A 23,807-nucleotide genomic window follows, 5' to 3' on the forward strand; every position below is an offset into this window, starting at 1 on the left:
CATGTGCCCCTTCGAATCAGCATTTTTTTATCCTTTGGGTAAATACCTAGTAGTGAGATTTCTGGGTCCTACAGTAGTTACAGTTTTAAATTTTTGAGGAGCCTCCATACTGTTCTCCAGATTGACTGTACCGGTTTGCATTCCCACCAAGAGTGCAAAGGGGTTCCCCTTTCTCCACATCCTAGCCAACATCTGTTGTTTCCTGAATTATTAATTTTAGCCATTCTGGTTTTGATTTGTATCTCATTGTGGTTTTGATTTGTATTTCCTGATGATGAGTGATGTTAAGCATCTTTTCATATGTCTGTTTGCTATCTGGATGTCTTCTTTGGAAAAGGGTCTATTCATGTCTTCTGCCCCTTTCTTCACTGGATTATTTTTTTATTGTGTGCTAAGTTTGGTAAGTTCTTTATAGATATTGTATACTAACCTTTTATTTAATATGTCATTTGCAAATATCTTCTCTCATTCTCTTGGTTGCCTTTTAGTTTTGTTGATTGTTTCCTTTGCTGTCCAGAAGCTTCTTATCTTGATGAGGTCCCAATAGTTCATTTTTGCTTTTATTTCCCTTGCCCCTGGAGACATGTCAAGTAAGAACTTGGTTCAGCCAAGGTCAGAGAGGTTGTTGCCTGTTTTCTTCTGTAGGATTTTGATGGTTTCCTGTCTCACATGTAGATTTTTCATCCATTTTGAATTTGTGTGTATGGTATAAGAAAGTGGTCCAGTTTCATTCAGCATGTTGCTGTCCAGTTCTCCCAGAATCATTTGCTAGAGACTGTCTTTTTCCCATTGGATATTCTTTCCTGAAATTCCTCATTTCTTCTACTTTTAAACATACATATGCTTATTAGTCTTTATAAGCCAATCAAAACAGGAGAACTGATAAATTTTAGAGAATTTATAACCTAATTTATTTATTTATTTATTTTTAATTTTTTAATGTTTATTTATTTTTGAGAGGGGGGAGGGGCAGAGAGAGAGGGAGACACAGAATCCCAAGCAGGCTCCAGGCTCTGAGCTGTCAGCCAGAGCCTGGACAATGCGGGGTTCAAACTCATGAACCATGAGATCATGACCTGAGTCGAAGTCCAACGCTTAACTGACAGAGCCAGCCAGGTGCCCCTATAACCTAATTTATTAATTTGCACTGGAGGTAGACAAGATATACCAAGATATATTTCTCAGAAAATACTTCCCACTCACACAATTGAGGAATCTGATCAACTCCTGGGCAAGCTAGAGTTTATAGATGGATTTTTCTTTATTTTATTGTAAACTGTGTGGTGCTTGTTCCGTCTGACTGTGAGTGAAGTTAAGGGCTGAACTCTAAGGTTTATTTTTCTTTATATCTTGACTTGTCTCATTTGGGTACTTCTCTGTAATTATTTTCTTTTGACTGAGAAGAGAAAAAGTGGTGTACAATAGCCCCCCACCCCCCATCTGCCCTTTCACTTTCTGCAGTTTCCATTACCTGAGGGTAACCTCGGTCAAGAAGTGGATGATCTTCCTTCTGACTTATTGTCAGAAAGGAGGCCAATAGTAGTTTAATACTATGTCACAGTGCCTGCGTCATTCACCTTCCTCCATCTCATCATGTAGCCATTTTATCATTTCACATCATCACTAGAAGAAGGGTGAATACAGTACAATAAGATATTTTGAGAAACCATATTTACATAACTTTTACTATAGTATATTGTTATAATTGCTCTATTTAATTATTATTATTAATCTCTTACTATGCCTAATTCATAAATTAAATGTTATCACAGGTATGTACGTATAGGAAAAATTGTGGTATAGGTAAGGTTCAGTATTATCTGTGGTTTCAGACATCCGCTGGGAGTCTTGGAATGTATCCCCCATGGGTAACAGAGGCTACTGTATTCAGAACCTTCTGTTTTCTCTGGAGGTCATAAAATACCAGACAAGCTAGCAGTGATCCTGCTTTGTGCATTCCAACTCAAATTCTGGCTTATTCCCACAGTTGATTTCAAAATTGTACAAACTACATGAAGCTCTTTCAGAGGTCAGAGCTATGTGTTTTCAAGTCCACACAAAACCAATGTCATGAATTTAAGTCTTTGTGTGCATTTTCTTCCCCTTGATGGTACATCTGTCTGATTGAATTATATACCCTATAGTGTGTAAACATTTATTTTCTAAATTTTTGAGAGAAAGTAAGCACAACCACTATTACTGGACACAGATATAGAAAGAACTATAATTATTCATAAATCATTTAACAAGGCTAATTACTTTTGTGAAGTAGGGTAAAGACAATATTCATCTACACACACATAGTAAAAGGACTAGTGACCTCTATGTCACAACTACAGCACTGGGTTTGCAAAACTCACTGGTAGGTTGCAGCTGGGTAACAGGATGACTAAGAATATACAGTGGATCTCAAAGCCACTCAAGTTGGCTATTCTTTGATCCACAGGCTACTCTCCATTCTAGTGGGAATAACTTTATTTTCTTCTTAAGTGATTTTAACTCATAATGGTGCACAAACAAGACAAAACACAGAGAGAAAGCCAGGAGATGTCAGAATCCTCCAGACAAACAAATAAATATGAACCGACAAGATTTCTTTTCATCTTTCATTGAACAGAAACCAGATTCTCTGTCATCTTCCGGTCAAAAGAGACCAGATTCTTGGACCATATAATCAATGCCATGCTTCCAATGAAAGTCATAAAAAATGATGGGCAATGCAAACTCACCCAAAATAAGATATCAAAAAAGAAACAGAAAAAGAGAAATAGTGAGTGAGACTGAAAGTATTGTGGCACAACATATCCCCCCAGGAGCTGGAAGACTTGCCTTGACATAGGTTCTCACGTGTGGTATGCCTGTCTGGCAATGCAATTTTGTTGGTGCTCATGAATGACACCCCAGGATATCTCAGTGAAACCTCCAAATCACTTGTATACTGTATTTTCTTTTCATGATATTTTAAATTTCCCATGCATTATCCATGGCTATGCTTTCAAAATCCCAGCCTAATGTGTTTCTGCCACAGGAAACAGTTTTCAACTCACTGCTTCAAGAACATTCCCCAGAATGGTGTTTTCCAAACTGAGAACAGGATGAAGAATTATTGAAAAGGATCCATCAGCACTTACACATATTGACTGTGAACGAAGTAAATAATAGACTTCACACATGAATTAAACAATACTTTATAAGTCTTTTATGCTGCTGTGGTGAATAAAATACAAATTAACTTAGAAATGACTAAATTCATAGTCCCTTTTTTGTACATTATCTATTTGCCACTCAGATACTAAGTCCAGATACTAAAAGTTGATGCCACTTGGCAGGAGTGAAGGGGGAAAATAATGCTCTGAATATGTTCTACATGAATATCTTCATATATGCATGGAGAGAAATTTAAAAAAAAATTGTAATGTTTATTTATTTTTGAGAGAGAGAGAGAGACAGAGAGTGAGCATGAGAGGCAGAGGGGCAGAGAAAGGAGACACAGAATCTGAAGCAGACTTCAGGCTCTGAGCTATCAGCACAGAGCCCGATGTGGGGTTTGACCTCACAGAGTGAGAGATCATGACCTGAGCGAAGTCAGATGCTTAACTGACTGAACCACCCAGGCGCCCCTGCATTGAGAGAAATTATTTGGGGATGGGGGAGGCTATCATAAATTAACCTATACATTTTTTCTTGACACAGTAAAAGTAGGGACAGCTTACTGAAGGTGGTTCTCCGAAAAGATAGGGGCAGGGAAAGGAGCTTGACTTTCCTATGTGCAATTTCTTGTGAAGAGAGGTAGGATCCCAGAGAAGAAAGGTAGTCCTTCTTCTTAGTCTTTGATGTTGAAAATGGGGAAGCTAGCTTCAATTCCATGTTCCTGGGGCCTGCTCTGTCTTGGAAGGGGCTGTAAGTTGAGAGTATTTTGTCTTAAGCTTTTACTCATCCATTGGGGCTCAACACATGTGGAATGTAAAGATTTCATGATTAGGTTTGAGTGGGATTTGATTTTCTTTAAGGATCTGTGTGAAAGGCTTTCTCTACACACAGGGAATACAGTGACAATAATTATATATATTATATATTTTAATATTTTAAAATAATTATATATATTTTAAATTTTAGTTAACATACAGTGCAATATTGGTTTCAGGAGTAGAATTCATACAATATCCAGTGCTCATCACAATAAGTGTAATACCCATCACCCATCTAGCCCGTCTCCCACCCACCTCCCTCTATAAACCCTCAGTTTGTTCTCTGTTGTTCAGAGCCTCTTGTAGTTTGCTTCCCTCTCTCCTCTTATCCCCCTTTCCATATGTTCATCTGTTTTGTTTCTTAAATTCCACATGTGAGTGAAATAATATGGTATTTGTCTTTCTCTGACTGATTTAATTCACTTAGCATAATATATTCTAGTACCATCCACATTGTTGTAAATACCAATATTTCATTCTTTTTGATTGGTGAGTAATATTCTGTTGTATACCATATCTTCTTTATCCATTCATCAGTCGATGGATGTTTGGACTCTCTCCAAAGTTTGGCTATTGTTGATATTGATGCTATAAACATTGGGATGCATGTACCCCTTTGAATGTGTATTTTTGTATCCTTTGGGTAAATACCTAGTAGTGCGATTGCTGGGTCATAGGGTAGTTCTATTTTGCACTTTTGAGGAGCCTCCATACTGTTTTCCAGAGTGGCTGCACCAGTTTGCATTCTTACCAACAGTGCAAGAGGGTTCCCTTTTCTCTGCATCCTCACCAACACCTCTTGTTTCTTGTGTTGTTAATTTTAGCCATTCTGACAGGTATGAGGTCTCATTGTGATTTTGATTTGTATTTCCCTGATGATGAGTGATGTTGAACATCTTTTCATGTGTCTGTTAGCCATCTGGATGTCTTCTTTCAAAAAGTGTCTATTCACGTCTTCTGCCCATTTCTCAACTGGGTTGTTTATCTTTTGGGTATTGAGTTTGATAAGTTTTTTATAGATTTTGGATACTAACCCTTTATCTGATATGTAATTTACAAATATCTTCTCCCATCCCATAAACTGCCTTTTTAGTTTGGTTTGATTGTTTCTTTTTCTGTGCAGAAGCTTTTTATCTTGATGAAGTCCCAGTGCTTCATGTTTGCTTTTATTATAGTGAAGTGATTTGAAACCCATAATTCAAGGAAGGGGAATAGAAAACAAAGAAGAGTAGGAAAAACTCATCAGAAAATGACAGCTTGAGAAGATGAGGCAAAATTAATTGTGCTGAATAAATGAGAGCACAGACTACTAACTTAGGAAGATTTGTGCTAATGTTAATGTGAAGGAAATTAAAATACCCAGGGGATATTTGCAAATAGGAGCACTTACAGATAGTCTTATTTTCCTAATTCATTTTCATTACTCTTTTAGGGAATTCTGTATTTATGTTTATAATTCACTGAGAGCCTAAAAGGTCTTTATTCCTATTGCATTATCCTAATTTACTTCACAGTTCCAACATTTCCTGTTCTTCTCACTAGCTCTCTCGTCAGAGTCAAATACCCATTCTTGGAAGGTTCCTTGTGCTCTCAGCATGTTTTGCCTTCTGAGCTTTTTACCAGACTTTATCTATAATGCATTCTATAGATCATCAAAGTTTTCTGAATTATCCAAGTTGGAGCTGAATCCAAGCAGACACTTAACTCCTTTGATCTAAGGGAAGGAGAAAATTTTCTGAACTCTTAACTCACTGTGTGTATCCAGTGGGAGAATATGGTCTTTACGTTTAGAGAGTTTTGAAATCCAGAGAATGTATATTTGAATTGTGGACAATTGGTTCAAATTAGACTGAGAACTAGTATGCAAATTTTTAAATGTAGCCAGTATTAGAGTTAATGAAGCAGTTGTTTGCCATATAATATCTCTTTTAAAATACTATTAGAAACTTTAATTTGTCTAACAGTCTTATGTTATGCTTGGCTTTCTTCGATGATATAAATTTTAGACATTTTAATTTGGACCAGAAGATTTTATAGAGCTAATTTTCCCCAATTGTTATATTAGTAGATGTTTTCATTTAATACATAATTTAATCTAAACGGAAGTCTATAAACCAAGAAAAATAGGCCTCTATTGTTTGATATTGAAGATTTGAAGAAGTTACTTTTCAGTTTCTTTTATGTGAAAAGGAAGAGTAGGAGATACAGATAGGGGTTGGGGAGAGGGGTTGTTTTCTTTCTTTTCAAAAAACTTTATTTATTTAAATTATTTTTTAAACTTTTTATTTTTAAATAATTATTCACAAGAAAGTACAAAGAAATGTACAGGGAACTTCTGTGTACCACTAAACTAGCCTCCCCTTGGGGTGCCTGGGTGGCTCAGTCAGTTAAGCGTCTGACTTCGGCTCAGGTCACGATCTCACAGTTTGTGGGTTTGAACCCTGCATCGGGCTCTGTGCTGGCGGCTTAGAGCCTGGAGCCTGCTTCAAATTCTGTGTCTCCCTCTCTCTGCTCCTCCCTCGCTCATGCTCTGTCTCTCTCTCTCCTTCAAAAATAAATAAAAACATTAAAAAAAATAAAAAAAAATAAACTAGCCTCCCCTTGTGTTAACATATTATATAACTGTAATACAGTTATATACTGTATTATATACAATATATATGCCTGGAGACTGACATTGGTATAATCTATAGAACTTATTCTGATTTCAGCTATTATATAAGTATCATTTGTGCATGCGTGCATATTTGTGGGTGTGTATATCTGTATAATTTATCACGGCACATCTCTATATAACCACCAGTAGGATAAAGATTCTTGATTGTTGAATCTTGACTCAAGATTCTTCATTACAAGACTCTCTTGTGATACCCCTTTATAGCTACCATCATACCTCTTCCCTGAATCCCTAACCCCTGGCAACCACTCATCTGTTCTCTATCACTATAATTATGTTATTTCATGAATGTATAAATGTAATCATACAGTATGTATCCTTTTGAGATTTTTCCATTCAAAATTTCCTTGACTTTCATCCAAGTTGCTGTATCAATAGTTGGTCCTTTCAATTGCTGAGTAATATTCCATGGTATATATGTACCATGGTTTACTTAACCATTTATCTGTTGAGGAGCATTTGGGTACTTAGAAGGTTTTAGATATTATGAAAAAAGCTGTACAAGTTTCTGCATGAAATAAGTTTTGATTATGCTGGGATATATACTCAAGAGTGCAATTTCTAAGTGGTAAGATCATTTTTAGTTTTGGAAGGAAATTGCTAAACTATTTTCCAGAGTGGCTATATCATTTTATATTCCAACCAGCAATGAATGAGTAATGCAGATTCTTCACATCCTTGCCAGCATTTGATGTTATTACTATTTTTTATTTTAATCATTCTGATACATGCATAATGATGTCATTATGGTTTTAATTTGCATTCCCCTAATGCTATTGAATATCTTTTTATGTGTTTGTCATATATACATATATGTACACATATATGTATATATATATATATATATATATATATATATATCCTCTTTGAAATGTACATTTTGTTTACTTTTTCATTGGATTTTTTTTTTACTTTTGAGTTTTGAGGGTTTTTAATGCATTATAGATATTAGTCCTTTGTTGGATATGTTGTTTATAATGTTATTTTCCATTCTTTAGCTAGTCTTTTTGTCCTCTTAGCAGGGTCTTTTGCAGAGTCAAAGATTTTCATTTGCTGAAGTCCTATTTATCAATTTTTCCTTTCCTGGAATATTTATACAGGAACTTTTTAAAGAGCCTCTAGAACAGTGTTTTGGGAATTTTTAGGTATTTTTTGAACCTTTTATTTTGAAATAACCATAGATTCATAAGAAGTTACAAAGATAGTGCACAGGGGTACCCTTACCTACTTTCTACCAGTGGCTACATCTTATATAACTTTAATACAATATTATAATTAGGAAATTGACATTGTTACAATGTGTGTGTGTGTGTGTGTGTGTGTGTGTGTGTGTGTGTGTGGTCCTATGTCAGTTTATCACACTTAGATTCATGTAACCACCAACTTACTCAAGACATAGAATGATCTCATCACCACAAAACTCTCCATGGTGCTACCTCTTCATAGTCACACCCTCCTCCTACCCTCTCTCCCTCCCTAACCATTGGCAATCACTAATTTGTTTTCCATTTCTATAATTTTGTCATTTCAAGAATGTTATATAATTAGAATTATATGGTATATGAACTTTTGAGACTGGCATTTTTCACTCAGCATTAAGATCAACTAAGATCCATCCAAGTTGTTGTATGTATCAAAAATTCATTCCTTTTTATTGCTGAGTAGTATTTCATGGTATGTATCAGTTTGTTCAAATATTCATTCTTTGTCAGACCTTTTGGCTCTTTCTAGTATTTGGTTATTACAAATAAAATTGCTAGAAACAATAATTGTACAGATTTTTGTGTGGACATAAATTTTCACTCTGCAGTAAATGCCTAGGTATGTGATTGCTGGATGGTATGATAAGTATACATTTAGTTTTTAAAGAAACTGTCAATCTATCTTCCAGGAATAATTGTAGTATTTTACTTTCTCATCAGCAGTGTGTGAGAATTCCAGTTTCTCTGCATCCTTGCAAATGTTTCACATCATCACTATTTTCTCAATACCAGCTTTATTGAGATATAATTCACATATTATAAAATTTCTCCTTTTAAAGTGTACAATTCAGTCATTTTTAGTATATTCATGGAATTGTGCACCCATCACCACTATTTAATTTTAGAACATTTTCATGATTCAAAAAGAAACTCCTTACTCATTAGCAGTCACTTTCCATCCCTTATTCCTCGCCAGCCTAGGGCTACCGCTAACCTTCTTTCTGTTTGTATGAATTTTCCTATTCTGAACATTTTATGTAAATGGAACTATACAATATGGCCTTTGGGTCTGGTTTCTTGCACTTGGCTAAATGCTTTCAAGGCTCATCAATGTTGTAGCATGTATCAAAACTTCATTCCTTTTTATAGTTGGATAACATCCCTTTGTGTGGATGTACCACATTTTGTTTATCCATTCATCTGTTGGTAGACATTTGGGTCATTTCCACATTTTTTGTAATCATGCACAATGCTGCTATGAAAATTAGTGTACAAGTTCTTGTGTGGATATGTGTTTTCATGATTCTTTGGCATATACCTAGGATTGAAGTTGATGGGTCATATGGTACCTCTATGTTTAGCATTTTGAGGAAATGTTTTCCAAAACAAGCCATTTTTCAAAGTGGCTTACCCCACTTATATTTTTCCACCAGCAGTATATGAGGATTCTGGTTTTTTTTTTTTTTTTTTTTTTTTACATCCTTGCAAACATTTGTTATTGTCTATGTATTTTTTTAATTATAGCAATACCAGTGAGTGTGAAAATCATATCTCACTGTGGTTTTGATAATCTTAATGACTAATGACTAATGATACTGAACAGATTTTCCATGCACATGTTATCCATTTGTATATCTTCTTTGGGGAAATGTCAGTTGAAGTCTTCTGTGCATTTTATAAATATGTGACATCTTATATAACTTAAGTACAATATTATATCTTTTTAAAAGTTTATTTATTTTGAGAGACACAGAGAGAGAGAGAGAGTGGGGGAGAGCAAAGAGAAGGAGACAGAGAATCACAAGTAGGTTTTACACTGCCAGCACAGAGCCTGACAAAGTGCTCAAACCCATGAATCATGAGATCATGACTTGAGCCGAAATCAAGAGTCAGACGCTCAACTGACTGAGCCACACAGGCCCCTCATCATAACTTTTAAATTATTGATTTCTAAGAGTTTTTATATATTCTGAATACAAGTTCCTTATCAGATATTTATTTACATTTTCTCTCATTCTGTTGGTTACCTTCTCTCAGAATAAGCTCTATAGATTGTACCAATGTCAATGTTGATAGCATCCTTTGAAGCACAAAAGTTTTTAATTTTGATGAAGTCCAATTTGTTTTTCTTGTGTTGCTAGTGCTTTTGGTACTATATCTAAAAAACTAATGCTTACTCCTAGGTCATAAAGATTCATTTCTACTTTCTTCCAAGAGTTTTTTAGCTTTAACTATTACATTTAGGTCTATCACTCATTTTGAGTTAATTTTTAACTTATGGTGTGATGTAGGGGTCCAACTTCATTCTTTTTCATGTGGATATTTAGCAGTTCCAGAAATGACTATTCTTTCCCCAGTAATTAGTTTTTGCATTTCTTTTTTTTATTGAAATAGAAATTATTTATTTTTATTGTTTTTAATTTTATTTCCAATATTGTTGGCATACAATGTTATATTAATTCCAGGTGTACAATATAATGATTCAACAATTGTATACATTACTCAGTGTCATCAAGATAAGTGTACTTAATCCCCTTCATCCATCCCTCACCCATCTCCCCTCTGGTAACCATCAGTTTGCTCTTTATAGTTAAGAGTCTGTTTCTTGGTTTCTCTCTCTCTCTTTTCCTTTGCTTGCTTGTTTTGTTTCTTAAATTCTACATATGGGTGAGATCATATGGTATTTGTCTTTTTCTTTTTTTAAAGTTTACTCATGGCACAAAAGTATTTAACAAGCACCACACACCAGTTACAGAAATACGTATAGTCTAGAGCTTATACTTTAAAACCAGAAGAGCTGATTGGAGTCAGTATAGAGTCTTATTTCTACTTGAAAGATATAGAAGGTACACATTGAGAATTGAAATACTATGTTTTTTCTTTCTAGAGATGTGACATCCATGTTTTCTGGTCAGTAATTTCTATGAAACATTATGCTAAATAAAAGCATTGATGACCAGCAAAGCTGTTTGCTATTTCCTACTTGTGCTGAGCCAGCCCAGTGGAACATTGGGGACACTTGGTAGGGACATTTTGATAGGAGGAAGGAACTACAGAGCCTTTACCCCAACAGAAAACCTAAACTAACTGATTATACAGAAAGGATTTTAGCAAACCTGTACATGTAACATGCTGTAAGAAAGAGAGATCTTTTATACTTCTAGCATAAGCACACACTCACTGGTACCCAGTGAAATAAGAATTCCAACACAGAAAGCATTTTTGCTTTCATAGCACTAACAGCTAAAAAGCACACAACATATAATAACTTGATCTTTAAGTGGGTAGTCATGGAAGCTCCAAGATTATATCCACTAGGTTAGCCTGAGGATTCATCTATAAAAATATTTTTCTAAAAATGCTTAAAAGACAACTCTAGAAACAGACTACATCAGGACTAGCAGAAGACAGTGATGCAAGGACTAACAAGTGTAAGACAAGGAACTGATTTTCATATGTAGCTTCAGGTAAGGGATATCTCTCTCAGTTGATTCCTATAGCCAATACTAGCTGGAAAGGGAGCTGCTTCAGAAAGCTCAGCTGGCTTGAGTAACACCCTAGAGAAATGTTCCCAAACAGACAAAAACCCCTTTGTGGCTGCGGGACTGAAACTGATGCATGTAGAAAGCTGTGAGCACACAAAAGGCCTGGTGGACATGTGGAGCCTGCTGAGACAAAGAGGGCTGGAAGTGGTGGGTTCTTCCAAATGCTGTTGACCTACCAATATGTATGTTGGGGAAGGGGCCAGGGTGGAATGCTGGCTTTGGACTTGCTCCAGAGGAGCCTGACTCAGAGGCCTGAGAGGGGTCTACTTGGGGGAGGAGTGCTAGGATTACTGAAGACAAGAAGGTGCTTCAGGGTCCCAGGAGGGTTAGATGATTGTCTTCTGACCTGTCAATACTTAAAATTAATGAAGAGTTGAGGAACAGAGTCAGTATTTCCAAGATGTATTCTGTCACATTAGCCAAAGCCTCTTCCAGTCTATTGGGCTGGCAATGTCCAGAAAGATCCCATTGTCTGATGGTGGGACCTAGGGCTGCAGGTCACGCAGGGAAGGTGGCAGAGAAGGTGATTTGCACAATGAAGTCACCACTAAACCACTGCTTAAATCCAGTTCCCACTTTTCTGTTTCTGCTCTATAGTCCAGAAACATTTCTTTAAAGGCCAGAAAATCTGTAAATGTGAGCAGCATGTCAACTGTGTCACCAGCCACTTCATCTTTATGGTGCTATAGAGTTGTTGGGAAAGTCACCATGTTAAATCCAGGAATCTACTCCAGCAGCTGTTCTTCAATATACTTTTCTAGCAAAGACATACATTTGTTAAAAATAGGCACGTAAGTGAGTTTATTTTCTTCCGTGTCTTCAAACTCCTGATAGTACTTGTCCATAGACTTCCTCTGTAATAACTGGAACTCATCATCCATGATAAAGTCCTGTAAATATCCGATCACAGCATCAAATTCTGCATTGGAGGTGGAAGAGAAGGACAGCACAAAGCTCTCTTCCTCTACATCCATCCCTGTCGCTGCAATCACCTGCGGGACCCTACCCTGGGTGCAGCTGGGCCCAGCCAAGAGCCCAATATGCATCTGTGAGGCCTCCATTACCCACACTGGGGTTTCTCCCAGCCAAGCCTCACTGCTGACTTGTGCTACATACCTACTGTCCTGCCCTGGGCTCCTCTAAGGCTATTGTATAGGACATCCCCTTAGACTCACACATGTACTACCCAATTTGGCAGGTGGGTGGGTAGACAACAGGCCCTTGGAGCATCCATTGATCACTGGGAGACAGAAGCTAATGCTTTTTCCCTTCTCCCAGGTGCATGGTTCTGAGATGTATTCATGGTGCCCTTTACAAGTTCCCCTGAGGACAAAGCATCAGTTGATTGAGCTACACTTTTCTTTTGTTGACTCGACCTCCTTTCCTATTTCAATGCCTATTCCTTACTTCTGCTCTCTGGGACACAGAAACCTTTGTCTCATACTTTACCATCAGGATCCTTAGGCAGAGATACAGAGGGTTTAGGAAATTACTGGGAAAAAGCAGACAAACAAGGGAAAAGTGGAAAGAGCAATTAGAGATGATTCAATTCTTCAGGGAGAGGTGATAGAGGATAATGAGTTCCAGTTATTATAGAGGAATTTCATGAGAGTGGGAAGCATGTTTGGATATTGTGGTTGTTTTGGGGGTAGAGCCAACAGGATTTGTAAATGGATTGGATGTGGGGTATAAGAGAGCAGAGTCAAGGGAGACAGACCCCAAGTGTCTGGATGAGCCATTACAGCATGGAGTTACTGATGCCATTGACATGGGCTAGTTTGGAGAATTTGATTCAGTACAGTTAGCTTCAAGAAGCTCATTGAGCATTCAAGTGGAAATTTCTTATGTTACAGATATTGAAATGGAGACCAAGAAAGGTGAAAAAAAAATCACCTAGTTTAAGGTCATATCACTAAGAAACCAAAATAGAAGAAAAGAAGGCAAAACAAAAACCCATATCTACATCAATATATATCCTAAATGCTTCACCTCCTTTCACCTGAACTTCATCTGTTCCCAGAAATTTTCCCAAAAACGTCTTCTGAAGCAAACGTGTGCTCTGGATTTGATGTGGTCTTAGGGACATAGTGGTAGGTAAAATGAAGGCTGAATAGTTTAAGGCTATCATTTTATGTCTTCTTGAACATCCTTTGATTATGTTACCTATCTCTCAGAATAGCTGAGCGATGGTGGTTCAGGATCTTTGTTATCACCTGAGGGGGAAGAAGGGAGGCTCAGAAATGCTGAATAATTTGACTGAAACTGCATAATTAAGTCAAGTTGCTGCCTAAATGAAGATTTGTGCCATCAAGCTCCCCTGTGCTATCTCTGCCTGGATGAATGTTCCAGCGGAGCCAAAGCCATTACCTGGGCAGTTCTTCTCAGCTTGGCTTAGGAGTCTTGGAGCCTGGATCTCTTCACACTGCCTCTTTGATAGACTATCTGAGACCAAGTATGAGCCACCATGGGGCCCCAGGACTCTGGGCTCCCTTACTGAGAGGGTGGTGTCCACTGACATTTCTAAACTGTGTTTCTGTCTAACATCTTACAAAAACTTGCAACTGATGGAACAAAAGACCCTTTCATTACCTTGGCAGTAACTGAGTAAGTGAGTCACTCACTGGCTCAAGGCCAAGTTCAGGTGTCAGGTACCTGAAAGCTGTGAAGAGAAGATAATGCATTTTCCTCTCCAGGGAGAAGAGAAAACATGTTTCCTTCTTTCATCTGTATCAAGATTATCAATTTAGCAGTTATCTGAACTTATAAAACTGAACTTAAACTTCAAGGAACATTTATTGTCTTTTTAATTTTTAGTACAATAATGTATTTTTAATTTTGTTTTGTGAAGTGTTAACTGTCTTTGTTCAGTACCTTGCACATATGAGTTTCTGTCCTATATGCATTATAAAATACTTATATGATATGAAACACCTAGCATAGATTTGGTGTTGACATATGGTCAACAGATGTAAGAATGAATTCTTTTACTAGCCATTGAGAACTGAGTCCTTGAGACCATCCTGGGAAATCTTAAGAATGTGATTTGGCTTTACAGATAGTGATAAAATCCTAAGGACAAGGAATGGAAGGAACCATATGAAGTATAGAGAATGGAAGGGGCAAAAGAGTATTTTAAAATTTTCTCTATTCAAAGCATTATGAACTAAAGAGCACCTTGATAATACCCAAAGATAATACACCTTGATAATAACACAAAGAGCAAACACAGGCTTTTTATGTTCACTGAGGATGAACAGCCTGGTGCATAAAGCCTTGAGTGTTCAAAAACCACCATAATTATTGTGTCTTTGCTTGTCACTAAGTGGGACTCTGACCTTGTTCCAACACTAGTACCTTTCCATGAGGTGGGGTTTGGTTTTGCTTTATTAGTAAAATAAGGTGATCAGTATCAATTGTTGGTAGAACTTGTGAAGAGGTGGATAGACACGTGGATACTTTTGTAAATGTCTTCGAACAATACATAATTCATATATGGATGATTATGATGGTTTGAAATATGGTATCCTTGCTTCTAATCTGGGTGTAGTGACCAATCAGAATGGCTAAAATTAACAACTCAGGAAACAACAAATGTTGGCCAGAATGTGGAGAAATGGGAACGCTCTTACACTGTTGGTGGAAATAAAAACTGGTGCAGTCACTCTGGAAAACAGAGTGTAGGTTCCTCAAAAAATTAAAAATAGAATTACCCTATGACCCAGGAATAGCACTGCTAGGAATTTATCCTAAGGATACAGGAGTGCTGATTCATAGGCACAGATGTACCCCAATGTTTACAGCAGCACTTTCAACAATAGCCAAATTATGGAAAAAGCCTAATATCCATCACCTGATGAATGGATAAAGTAGATGTGGTATGTATGTGTGTGTGTGTGTGTGTGTGTATACAAATGTACACACACACACACACACACACACACACAATGGAATACTACTTGGCAACGAAAAAGAATGAAATCTTGCCATTTGCAACAACGTGGATGAAACGGGAGGGTATTATGCTAAGTGAGATAAATCAGTCAGAGAAAGACATATCATGTTTTCACTCCTATGTGGATTTTGAGAAACTGAACAGAAGACCTTGGAGGAAGGGAAAGAAAAAAATAGTTACAAATAGAGAGGAAGGCAAACCATGAGAGACTCTTAAATACAGAAAAACTGAGGGTTGATGAGGGTGTGAGTGTGGGGAATATGGGTGATTGGCATTGAGGAGGGCACTTGTGGGGATGAACACTGGGTGTTGAATGTAAGTGATGAATCGTGGGAATCTATTCCCAAAGCCAAGAGCACACTGCATACCTTGTATGTTAGCTAACTTGACAATTATCTATCTATATCTATATCTATATCTATATCTATATCTATATCTATATCTATCTTATCTATCTACATCTGGGTGTAGTGAGAAGCCAAGTTTTGTCTGTCTGTGGACTGAGCACAGGATCAGCTTCTCTTTAGTTTCACAATGGCCACTCTGCTGGGTCCACAGTTAGAGAACTTTTCACCAGTTCAGGGAATTCTCAGAGAATTGAAGCAAAACAGAAAATAAAGGTAAATAAAGCTAAAAGTAGAAGAGGGGAATTCAGCATGGAATACAGATGTAAAAAAGGAGTTGTTATTACCCTCAGAGCTGATGTTCAAGTTGTCCAACCTATTTCTTTGTCAGAGTTTTGGGATTTCCTGGTAGGTTTGAGAGCTCAGAAGAGAAGTGAATATGGAGAACCAGAGATCCAGGCTGCATCTTATATATGAACCAGCCACCCAGCCTGCTCTCACCTCAGCAGACCTAGTCCCTAACCAGCAAGGATAGAACTCTTTTATCTGCCACACCAGAGGGCTTCAAATCTCTGAGACAGATTCATGTTATGAATCCTACAAAAAGAAGATCATAGCTATTAGAATAGCTATCCAAATAAAATATAGGATGTCTAGTTCTATGTACATGTCAGGCCATGTAACGTTTGGGACATACTTGTACTAAAAATTATTTATCTAAATTTCAAATTTAACTGGGCATCTTGTTTTTTATTTGGTATATCTGACAACTCTGCATCTGACTGACCCATTACAAATGATGGTAAGGGAGTTCGGCTCCCTTGTACCTGCCACTATGTCCAGCCTGGTCCAGCCAGCATGTCTACATACTTAAGCTCCCAGGTCTTCAGCTCCAGTTCCATCACTTTATTGGGGTGGGCCACCCAGGTGCACCTGAGCTCCTTAGCCCCAGAAACTTCAGCAACAGCCACTTTTATGGTCTGGGTGCCTCCTGGCCATGCATAGCCCTGTTCTCAGCCTACAGGTGTCCAGTTGGCACTGAGATCTGTGAGGTCACCATCAATCAGAGTCTGCTTGGCTCTGCTGCAGGTGGACATCGGCCCTTCTATCCAGCAGATGTACCAGGAGGAGCACAAGCAGATCAAGACCCTCAACAACAAGTTTGTCTCCTTCATTGATGAGGTGTGGTTTCTGGAGCAACAGAACAAGCTGCTGGAGACCAAGCAGGCCCTGCTGTAGGAGCAGAAGTCAGCCTAGAGCAGCCATCTCCATGACACCTTTGAGGCCCACATTGCTGGCCTGTGGAGGCAGCTTGAGTTGCTGCAGCTGGACGGGGGCCACCTGGAGGCAGATCTTTGAAACATGCAGGATGTTGTGGAAGACTTTAAGACAAGTAGGAGGTTGAAATTAACTGTTGAATGGCTATTGAGAATGAGTTCGTGCTGCTGAAAAGGATGTGAATTCCTTCTGCATGAACAAGGTGGAGGTGGAGGCCAAGGTGGATGCCCTGAATGGTGAGATCAACTTCTTCAAGACCTTGTCTGAGCCAGAGTAGGCACTCCCAGATCTTGGACACATCTGTGGTGCTGTCCATGGACCTGGATGGCATCATAACGGAGATAAAGGCCAAGTATGCACCCAGGCTGAGGCTGAGGCCTGGTACCAGACCGAGTTTGAGACCCTCCAGGCCCAGGCCAGGAAGCACGAGGATGACCTCTGGAAAACCCCAATGGAGACTCTGGAGATGAACTGTGAGATTCAGAGGCTGTAGACTGATATCAACAATATAAAGAACCAATGTGCTATGTTGGAGGCTGCCGTTGCTAAGGAGGAAGAATGGGGGGGGGGGAGGCGCTGGCACTCAAGGATGCACATGCTAAGCAGGAGGAGCTAGAGGCTGCCCTGCAGCAAGCCAAGCAGGACGTGGCACTGCAGCTGTGTGAGTACCAGGAGCTCATGAACGTCAAGTTGGCCCTGGACATTGAGATCACCACCTACTGCAAGCTGCTGGAGGGCAAGGAGAGCCACTTGGCCAGACATGGTGTGTGAGGTGTGAATATCTCTGTGGTGAACTCCACTGGCAGAGGTGGCAGTGGGCTGGTCATGTTGGCCTTTGGGGGAGCCATGCAGGGCAATGCCCTGAGCTTTTCCCGCGGTGGAGGGCCTGGGACCATCAAGTCCTGTTCCATCAAGTCCTGAGCTGCCATTCACAGGAGCCATAGGAAAATGAGCCCTGGTGTGTGGAGACCCCCCCCCCCCATGGTCATAAGAGGACTCCCATCCCTGGGCCCAAGACTGGCACGGAGTCTGAAAAATGATGTCAGAATAGTTTCCAATAAAGCAGCCTTTCTGGAAAACAAAACAAAACACCCCCCAAAACAAAAACAAAAACAAAAAACAAATGATGGTAATAAACTTTACCTGCTTAGGAATAATAAAATCAAATGTCTAGAGATGTTATATATTGGTGGGAATGCCACTAAGTATTATGTGTCTGTGGGAAAAATCAAGTACTAGTTCACCTTTTTATCAGTGAATGGATAGTAAACATTATTAAAAATAATACAAACTCCTTTAAAAAATATATTTCATTAGAGGCATCTGGGTGGCTCAGTTAGTTGCATGTCTGACTTCGGCTGAGGTCATGATCTTGCAGTTCATGTGTTTGAGTTCTATATCGGACTTGTTGCTGTCCGTGCAGAGCCTGCTTTGGATCCTCTGTCCCCCTCTCTCTCTGCCCCTGCCCCGCTTGCACTCTCTGTCTCTCAAAAAGAAATAAACATTAAAAAAATTTAAATATGTATGTATGTATGTATGTATGTATATATATTTTTCAATAATCTTCATTTTATCCTAAATTCTGGTATCCCAGAAATCATTGGTTTGGGATTTCTGCAGCTAAATATGGATTTGAAGTAGCCTGGCTTTCTTTGAAATGAACCCAGCTAGTGTACATTTTCAGGGATGCTGTGTCTGTACAAGGTCCCATCAGTAAGTGAAGTGGGCAGGAAAAGTCTCTGACAGGGGTGGGATTCAAGTCATGCCTTGTCTGATAGGCAGAGCCTGGTAGGGTTTGCACTGGCCAGCCAGACTCTATCCTCCCCTCATTCGTGTTCTTCACTGTCCAAGTCATCCTTTTATTTAGAAATCTTGCTGGGTATTTTCTCATAGCAGATTAGATGCTTAGTTATAAACTAAGTGTTGATAATTTTAATCAATGCTGATAATTTTTCTATTTCCTATCTTGTCACCCTCCTTTCCTCACCACCAGGTAAGGAGGGAAGTATTGCTTTCCATATTTTATAGATGGAGGATTTAAAATGAACACCCTTGTGGCTGATCTTCCTGTGTGTACTCCTCAGATGTTGGTTCTTTCTCAGATAGAATCTACCACTGATCCATTTCTCTTCTTACATTATATTCTTTTCCTGAGTGATCACAAGTCCTCTCATAGTTTCTGTTGATGACTCCCAAATTTTCAGTCATCGAATGCACACTTATTAAGTACCTACTAACAGTTGAGGTGCTGAGGACTTAAATGTGAGTAAGACACAGTCTCCCTCCAGTTGCCAAGGTGCCAGCTGCCTATTTGACATCTCTCCTTAGATGTCTAGTGGGCGTGTGAAAGTCACGTTCTCCCAAACGAGTCCATCATCCTCTGCAATTCCTTTTTCTTTATTATCAACTCAGTTATCCAAGACTAGACATAACCCTTGACTTCTCCCTCTATCAAAACTCCACAACCAATTTGGTAATTCCTTCCATTAATCTCCTAGGAGCACAGGATGATGGTTAGAACTTTGGAGAAGATTGCCCAAGTTGGAATTCTGGCTCTGTGTGCTTGCTGTCTGTGTGACCCTGCCTCATTTTCCCCATCTGATAATTTGGAATAATAAAGAAACCTGACAGAAAGAGCTTAGATGAACTTTAAATGACTTAACCCATAAAAAGGCCTTGGAACAGTGTCTGACATATAGGAAACAAAAATATTACCTATTATAATTATTATTATGCACCCTCTCTTTGCCATCACCACTGACTTAGTTTGGAGCACTATCACCTCTTACCTGGATTACTAAAATTGCTTCCTATCTGTTTTCCTACTACAGGTCTTTCTGCTTCCTACTCATTTCCCACACTAACACCAGATTTCATTTTTAAAATTAAATCTATTTCACTTCTTAACATCCTTTGGTGACTTCCTAGTAGCTTCAGAATAAAGTCTGAAGTTCTCAGTATGATCTGCAAGGCTCTTTATGACCTGACTTCCATTTTCACTTCCTACTTTGCATGCTCTAAAGTTACTGTTTTGAATCTCCCTCATTTTCATCTCTCCAACCCACCTGGAAACTTTCAACTCTTTCTTCCAGACTGGTTTTAGGCATCATGCTTTCTAAGATCCTTCTGCAACCCTCCATGTTGGGATTGCGAGTGCTTCTATTATGCTGGTGAAGCTGTACATGCATTAGTAGTGTCCAATGCAATGCCTAGTGAATTATCACCTGACATGTCATTGGGAGACCAAATGTAGTATTTCTGGTTCCTGAGATTGTACCATGGGCACCATGTTACTTGCTTTTCCTTTTTAAAGTTTGTTTATTTTGAGAGTGAGATAGAGGGATGGGCAGAGAGAGAGAGGAAGAGAGAGAATGACAAGCAGGCTCTGTGCTTTCAGCACAAAGCCCAATGTGGGGTTTGATCTCATGAACTATGAGATCATGACCTGAGCTGAAGCCAAGAGTCACTTACTTAACTGACTGAGCCACCTAGATACCTCTGCTTTGTCTTTTTTGTAACCAATATGTCTTTTTAGATCCCCATGGACAGGAAGGGGCCAGAAGAGCTTCAGAAGAGTTTGGGGCACATGTACTAGATAATCTTTTTTTAAATTTTTTATTTTTTAAGATTTACATCCAAGTTAGTTAGCGTATAGTGCAACAATGATTTCAGGAGTAGATTCCTTAATGCCCCTGACCCATTTAGCCTATCCCCCCTCCCACAATCCCTCCCAGTAGCCCTCTGTTTGTTCTCCATATTTAAGAGTCTCTTGGGGCGCCTGGGTGGCGCAGTCGGTTAAGCGTCCGACTTCAGCCAGGTCACGATCTCGCGGTCCGTGAGTTCGAGCCCCGCATCGGGCTCTGGGCTGATGGCTCAGAGCCTGGAGCCTGTTTCCGATTCTGTGTCTCCCTCTCTCTCTGCCCCTCCCCTGTTCATGCTCTGTCTCTCTCTGTCCCAAAAATAAATAAACGTTGGAAAAAAAAATTAAAAAAAAAAAAAAAGAGTCTCTTACGTTTTGTCCCCCTCTCTATTTTTATATATTTTGCTTCCCTTTCCTTGTGTTCATCTCTTCTGTGTCTTAAAGTACTCATATGAGTGAAGTCATATGATATTTGTCTTTCTGTGACTAATTTTGCCTAGCATAATACCCTCTAGTTCCATCCACATAGTTGCAAATAGCAAGATTTCATTTTTTATTGCTGAGTAATACTCCATTGTGTGTGTATATATATTGCCGAGTAATACTCCATTTTGTGTGTGTGTGTGTGTATATCTCTATCTCTATCTCTATCTCTATATCTATCTATCTATCTATCTATCTATCTATCTATCTATCTATACATCTTCTTTACCCATTCATCCATTGATGGACATTTGGGCTCTTTCCATACATTGCCTATTCTTGATAGTGCTGCTATAAACATGGGGGTGCATGTGCCCCTTCAAAACAGCACACCTGTATCCCCTGCATAAATGCCTAGTAGTACAATTGCTAGGTCGTAGGGTAGTTCTATTTTAAATTTTTTGAGGAACCTCCATACTGTTTTCCAGAGTAGCTGCACCAGCTTGCGTTCCTACCAACAGTGCAAAAGAGATCCTCTTTCTCCGCATCCTCGCCAACATCTGTTGTTGCCTGAGTTGTTAATGCTAGCCATTCTGACAGGTGTGAGGTGGTATCTCATGGCGGTTTTGGTTTGTATTTCCCTGATGATAAGTGATGTTGAGCATTTTTTTCATGTGTTGGTTGGCCATTTGGATGTCTTCCTTGGAGAACTGTTTATTCATGTCTTTTGCCCACTTCTTCACTGGATTATTTGTTTTTTGGGTATTGAGTTTGATAAGTTCTTTATAGATTTTGGATACTAACCCTTTATCTGATATGTCGTTTGCAAATATCTTCTTTCATTCTGTCAGTTGCCTTTTAGTTTTGCTGATTGTTTCCTTCGTTGTGCAGAAGCTTTTCATTTTGAGGAGGTCCCAATAGTTCATTTTTGCTTTTGTTTCCCTTGCCTCCAGAGATGTGTTGAGTAAGAAGTTGCTGTGGCCAAAATGAAAGAGGTTTTTGCCTGCTTTCTCTTCAAGGATTTTGATGGCTTCCTGCCTTACATTGAGGTCTTCCATCCATTTTGAGTTTATTTTTGTGTATGGTGTAAGAAAGAGGTCCAGGTTCTTTTTTCTGCATGTCGCTGTCCAGTTTTCCCAGCACCATTTGCTGAAGAGACTGTCTTTATTCCATTGAATATTCTTTTCTGCTTTGTCAAAGATGAGTTGGCCATACGTTTGTGGGTCCATTTCTGGGTCCTCTATTCTGTTCCATTGATCTGAGTCTCTGTTCTTGTGCCAGTACCATACCGTCTTGATGATTACAGCTGTGTAGTATAGCTTGAAGTCTGGGATTGTGATGCCTCCTGCTTTGGTTTTCTTTTTCAAGATTGCTTTGGCTATTTGGGGTCTTTTCTGGTTCCATACACATTTTAGGATTGTTTGTTCTTGCTCTGTGAAGAATGCTGGTGTTATTTTGATAGGGATTGCATTGAATATGTAGATTGCTTTGGGTTGTGTTGACATTTTAACAATATTTGTTCTCACTATCAAGGAGCATGGAATCTTTTCCCATTGTTTTTGTGCCTTCTCCAATTCCTGTCATAAGCTTTCTATAATTTTCAGTGTGTAGATTTTTTCACCTCTTTGGTTAGATTTATTCCTAAGTATTTTATGGTTTTTGGTGCAACTGTAAATGGGATCGATTCCTTGATTTCTCTGTCACTTCATTGTTGGTGTATAGGAATGCAACCTATTTCTGTGCATTGATTTTATATCCTGCAACTTTGCTGAATTCATGAATCAGTTCTAGCAGTTTTTTGGTGGAATCTTTTATGTTTTCCATATAGAGTATCATGTCATCTGCGAAGAGTGGAAGTTTGACCTTCTCCGGACTGAATTGGATGCTTTTATTTCTTTGTGTTGTCTGACTGCAGAGGCTAAGGCTTCCAATACTATGTTGAATAACAGTGGCAAGAGTGGACATCCCTGTCTTGTTCCTGACCTTAGGGGGAAAGCTCTCAGTTTTTCCCCATTGAGGATAATATTAGCATTGGGTCGTTCATATATGGCTTTTATGATCTCTAGGTATGCTCCTTCTATCCCTACTTTCTTGAGGGCTTTTAGCAAGAAAGGATGATGTATTTTGTCACATGCTTTCTCTGCATCTATTGAGAGGATCATAAAGTTCTTGTCCTTTCTTTTATTGTTGTGATGAATCACATTGGTCTTTTATGGATATGGAGCCAGCCCTGCATCCAGGTATAAATCCCACTTGGTCATGGTGAATAATTTTTTTAATGTATTGTTGGATCCGGTTGGCTAATATCTTGTTGGGGACTTTTGCATCCATGTTCATCAGGGAAATTGGTCAATATTCTGCTTTTTGGTGGGGTCTTTGGTTTTGCAATCAAGGTAATGCTGGCTTCACAGAAAGAGTTTGGAAGTTTTCCTTCCATTTCTGGTTTTTTGGAACAGCTTCAAGAGAATAGGTGTTAACTCTACCTTAAATGTTTGGAAAGATTCCCCTGGAATGCCATCTGGCTGCAGACTCTTGTTTTTTGGAAGATTTTTGATTACTAATTCGATTTCCTTACTGGTTATGGGTCTGTTCAAATTTTCTCTTTCTTCCTGTTTCAGTTTTGGTAGTGTATATGTTTCTAGGAATTTGTCCATTTCTTCCAGATTGCCCATTTTATTGGCATATAATGGCTCATAATATTCTCTTATTATGGTTTTTATTTCTGCTGTGTTGGTTGTGATCTCTCCTCTTTCATTCTTGATTTTATTTATTTGGGTC

At 38.7% G+C, this 23,807-nt stretch overlaps 2 pseudogenes; one reads left to right on the top strand and one right to left on the bottom strand.

Moving 5' to 3' along the window:
* Positions 1–11,877: 11,877 nt before the first annotated feature.
* On the bottom strand, positions 11,878–12,366 carry LOC115500538 (annotated as a pseudogene).
* Positions 12,367–16,000: 3,634 nt separating this feature from the next.
* Positions 16,001–17,887, top strand: LOC115501708 (annotated as a pseudogene).
* The last annotated feature ends 5,920 nt before the right edge of the window (positions 17,888–23,807 follow it).

This window comes from Lynx canadensis, chromosome A2 (genome assembly GCF_007474595.2).
Source record: "Lynx canadensis isolate LIC74 chromosome A2, mLynCan4.pri.v2, whole genome shotgun sequence".
NCBI classification, from domain to species: Eukaryota; Metazoa; Chordata; class Mammalia; order Carnivora; family Felidae; genus Lynx; species Lynx canadensis.